Raw genomic sequence first — 5,590 nt, 5'->3', positions numbered from 1 at the left:
TAAATACAATGTGTGTTAGAGGTCTTGTAGGCATGAAAAAGTATTTCAGATCTTCTGGTTCCCTGCCCTTTTCTCACTCCACCTCTAGCTTTACAGTTTCAGGTATCTGATATCTGTGAATACTCATTCTAAAGTTCCTGGTTGGTAGAGTTCTTGTTTTAAAAGATGAGATATCCCAATGCCAGTTGTGATTGTTTTTAAGTTGGTATTAAGGTTTACTATTACGTATGACCCCACCTTTCTTTTTCCAATTTGAAAACGGCTTTATCCCTTTGGCACAGGGAAAGGAGAGGAAGTGTGTTTGCCATGGATTGACGGGAGCCTTCGCACATCTGAGCAGACTGGCGAGGAGAGCACCCCAGCTGGAGCAGGGTCCGCGCATGGAAGCGTTTCTGCAAAGGCTGCTTCTCTGGGCTCTTAGGAAGCGGGAACCACGACTAACACCAACTCCAGCAGCAGTAGCAACAGTGAGACGAATCTCCAGACGACACTCAGGCAGACGGGGAGACCAAGCCCCCGGAAAATGCAGTCTCCCAGAGGATGACGTGACCCGAGTGCGGTTAGGCGAGGGACACTTAGGGTGGCTGTTCCGTATTCCACAGACATGGAATCTCATCTAGTGGCTACTTAGAGATACCCAAAGAATTGCCATGGAAATACTTCCCAAAATAGTTAAGTGATTCATGGGCCATATTCAGAAATGTTCAGAAATAGAATATACGCACAGTATTTATAAAGGTATAATTCATTAATCTCTTCTCTATCACAGAGAAAGCAGGCTATAGCTAGAGCAAAAGGCACCCAAAATAAAGTCTAATGAAACTATTGTGGCCAAATCTTTATGTGTTCCTTGAACATAAAAATGGAGTGGATGCAGGGATCAACAAATTAGAGAAACACTCAGAAACAAAGAAAAGGATTTTATGATAGGCCATTTTATAAGGTTCAGAATTTGGATAAAGAATAAATAAGGAAAACGTTTTCTTTTCTCAAAATACATATCCATGGCTACACTAAAATGTAACTGTGCCCTTCTCCTCACTAATACGTAATATATACAAAAAAGACAAAATGACCAAATGGAATTATGGCTGGTATTGAGACTATTTACCTGGTATTGATAACCCCTGTATAATCTGGAACATATATATGATATAGCATACATAGGGTACAAGTATACTATTTCCTGATGTATTCTCTATCAATACATCAAGAATACAAACCACCACAACATAAAACAACTTGGTGTGGCTTTTTAAATAAAATGAAGGGCCGGCCCATGGCTCACTCGGGAGAGTGTGTTGCTGATAACACCAGGGCCACGGGTTCGGATCCTATATAGGGATGGCCGGTTCGCTCACTGGCTGAGCATAGTGCAGACAACACCAAGTCAAGGGTTAAGATTCCCCTTACTAGTCATCTTTAAAAACAAACAAACAAAAACAAAAAATAAATAAATAAAATGAAGAATTTAATCAAGTGAACAGATTAAAAACAATCCTGCTAAATATAAGATTAGAAAATCTTTCTAAAATATTTCAGGAACACTTTCAGGGATGGTGTCCATAAACATGTCATCTAGATCTACTTATTCAACAAATAAATAGTACCTCCCATATCCAAGACTTTAATACACCAAAGCATGACATGTTCAATCATCTGAAAAAAAGTAGTTTGCCTTCAATAGAATAAAGATGGAAATAATTTCTTCTATATTTAAAAAGAGCATAGCTGATCAATACCAACACAAATTACAAAAGAAAAAATTGAATAACTGTCCACACCATGCATGTAAAGTCATGATGTTTGAAATGTTAACATTTGGTTGGGCTATTTGTGTATTTTCCTAGCATTTCTTGCATCATAATCATGTACAAGAATTATCTGAGATGTTTTCTAAAAGTATGGATTCCTAGTCCCACCCAGGAATAGATACCCATACTAGATACACCTTAATCTGGGAGTGGGAGTTCCTCAGAAATCTTCATTTATACAAGCCCTCTGACTAATTTAAAACTCTGAGAACCACTGTGTTAGACAAATCTTTCACTTCTTTCTTAACATATTGACTAATAAAATGGGAAAAAATTCCACATGACTTTCCCCTATACATACACTACTTCTTACAGAGTCACTAAATTATTCTCTGGAATAATTCTGGAAGTTGACTTACTTCTTTCAACATACAAAAATTAGATTTTTACAAAATTGATGCTAAGGCTATTAACATCTTTCTTAAGACCTTGGAGCTCTGCTGTGATCACTACTGCTTCTGAGGAACTGAGTTTTAATTAAAATAAATTTAAATAGCCACATGTGTGGTTAGTGGCTACCATATAAGTCAGTGCAGAAATTGATCATTTCATCATCACAGAAAGTACTATTCAACAGCAGAGTGAGCACTGTGCCTTAGAGAGTAAGTATAGAGTCCTGTGGTGCCCAACTGATTTTGAAAGCACCTGGATATATTCATGAAGCTCCTTGGCTTCCTTGCAGGACAGCTGCTGGAGCAAAACAGAGTATGACTACTCTTATATCAGATTTTATTTATGGATGAGACAATATATTTTGTATATTGCATTACATTTATGGACAAGACAGACATTGTGATTGGAAAGTTTACAGATGAAATGGAAATATTTCATTTTAGATTGTACTTTTCAGTTGTAGAATTTCCATGTGTTTTCTTTTCAATCATTTTTTCTTTCCTATTGGTATTCCCCATCTGTTCCACAATATATTTATATTTTCATTTAAATCCTTCAACCTATTTATAGTGGTTTTATTAAAGTCCATCATCCCTGTCATTTCAGATCTGTTTCTTTGACTGATGTTTCTCATACTCAATTTTTTCTCATATTTTCTTGCTCCTTCACATATCTGGTGATTTTCTGTTGTATGCTGGACATAACAGATGTCATATTGATGAATGTCTGAATTTTGTTGTCCTCCTTTAAATAGTATTGAGTTCAATTCTGGCAGTCAGTTAATTTACTTGTGGATCAGCTCGATCTTTTCAGGTGTGTTTTTAGGCATTGTTAGTGCAGGTCTAGAGCAGCATTTACTGTGGGGCCAGAGCAACCCTGCTCTTAAAGCATGTCCTCTCCAAGATAGCAGTTGAATGCTTGGTGTGTTAAACAAAGTCTCATCATGCTGGTTGACTGGCACTTCATTGTCTCCCAGCCCCGTGTAAGTTCTACAGTTTCTACTCAGCTTATGTCTCCTTGGTACTTGTCTTTTCCTGCTGTTTTGTAGACTTACTCCTAGCCTACAGAGCTAAGTATTCAGTCAAAGACTCGGGGGACCTCCATACAGATATCTGGAGCTCCTTCTCTCATGTTCTCCAGCTTCCTCAGGGGTCCTCCTTTCCAACCTATCTGCTCAACTCAGCAGGACTTCCTAGTCCTGCTTGGGCCCCCTGCTGTGCACCCTGCCTTGGAACGTGCCTCCGGGCAGAAGTCTGGGTGATCACGGGGCTCACCTCACTTACTACTTTTCTCTCAGGGATCACAGTCCCACACAGTTTGTTGTCCAACACATGAAAACTGTAGTTTCATATATTTTGTCCAGTTTTATAGATTTTAAACAACAGAAGGTCTAATTTGATGCCAGTTTTTTGTGACAAGAAGTAGAAGCACAAATGGAAATTAATTGTCACAGCTAAAAAAAAACTTGCTAGATTTTTTTTTAAAAATGTAAACAGTAAAACTTCTACTAATCAAAGAAATTTTCCCAGAAGACATTATCCACACAAGTTGCATTTAGTTAGAGAAAGTTTTCAGGATTTAGTGGACCAGTAAATTGTCACATAATTTCATCAAGTCCTGGACACACCTCCACTTATCAAATTATAAGGAGGACGTAGTGCTTCCCATGAATATGATATGCTGGCTGGGAAGTGAGAGACATTGGTTCTCCTGGATTCAGTGCACCTGCTTGTACAACTTGGACAGGGGCTTTGGTTCCCTAACTGTGTGCCCAGGTACCCTGGGACACAGAGGGGCCATGGATATTTTCATCATTTCATGGAAGCACACTGATGCTTGTCGTCTGTGGGCACCACACAAACCAATTGCCTGCTGCAGTTCCCAGTTAACTTTAGACTGTGCTACATGCCCTATGGTAGTATTGTTATCTCTGTGAAGCTGGGTTTGGGGCAGTTGGTGTGATAAAGAAAGAAAAACTGCACAAAACACAGTGCAGGGTATGAAATGAAGGCAACGGTGGCAGAACCGGATTCCAAAGGCAGGTACACACGTGACATTAGTGAGAAATTATGATTATCTAAGAATGTAATTAATTGAAATATCACTCTCCTGTCTCTGTCTTTGCAATGTATTTCTTCAAGTAGAAGAAGGTTGGTCATGCTCCAGAGTTTCCCGCAGTCTAGGCTGTGGACTGCACCGTGACATAGGTGAGCATGTCCCTCCTTTTGCTGTGAACTGGCAGTTGGCCTGGAGGCCTGATGCTGTTCAGGTCTGTTTGGGGGCAGGACGGAGGGCAAGATTGCTTCTGCTTGTGTCTGCTAGCAGCCATTGATTTTAATGTGTAAATAGAACAGTTAATAAGGAGTTTTAAAATAGTTTATTTAATTCTATTATTCCTTATAATTTATTAGGTGCAATACTCCTACAAAGAAAATATATGCCTCACTGGCTATTTGGTTACCCAGTGGTGGATTTAGTATAGAAAGTCAGAATACGCGTGCTGGATTCTTTTCCTTATTTACCAGTTTTCAAAATAACGAGTTGGTTCCTTTTAAGCATTTTATGCATGTAGAAATATTATCCTGAGAAAGGGTTAGTGGCCTTCACCAGAGTGTCAAAGGGGTTGATGTCAAAAAACAATTAGGAACCCCTGCTTTAGACCATCCCAGGAGGTACAGAGGCAGAATCGGAGTCTTGAGCTCCGACACAGATCAGGAAGACTCTCGTGTGGCGCTCACTTTAGGCCATGACCTGATTTAGGATTCAGTAAGTCAGGTTTGTCTTCGTTTTTTTCTCCAGTTTCAACCTTCCTGGAGTCCACTGCTGTTCAACCTCTTCTGTCTGAAGATCCAGTTGATCTCCAGGGTAGTTCCAACCTGTTGCCCCTTCCTTCATCTCCCACAGCACAGTCTTCACCCTGTGCACCTTGGGCTTCAGGAGGCCCCATCTCATGTCGTTCTGTGATGCACACGTGGGTGTAAGTCCCACAGTGGCAGCTGTGGTGAGACAGCTTGGGTGGGAAGTCCGATGGTCTAATTCAAACAGTGACTGTGCTACTTTCTAGCTTTGCAAACCTAGGCAAATTGCTTTACTTTGAGCTTCAGTTTCTTTCATGAAAAGTGGCAAAAAAGATATCTAACTTGGAGAATTATTTTGAGAATTAAAGAAAGAAACATTCTTGAAAGATTGAGACACTATAGGTTCTCAACAAATATTTGCTAAATCTGACTCTCAGTTCCTAAAGGGCAGGGGATTTGTTAATTAGATCTTTGGTACTGGCCACAGCAGTAAAAAACATATTGTCCTGTGAGATGCCTCTGATTTAGGTCCTAAGTCACGCCGTGTTCGTGTTCTCACCTTGTACAACTGTCTCTCTCCTCTCC

The sequence above is a fragment of the Galeopterus variegatus genome, unplaced genomic scaffold (genome assembly GCF_000696425.1).
Source record: "Galeopterus variegatus unplaced genomic scaffold, G_variegatus-3.0.2 Scaffold3580, whole genome shotgun sequence".
NCBI classification, from domain to species: domain Eukaryota; kingdom Metazoa; phylum Chordata; class Mammalia; order Dermoptera; family Cynocephalidae; genus Galeopterus; species Galeopterus variegatus.
Note: the sequence above shows the minus strand (reverse complement) of the source record.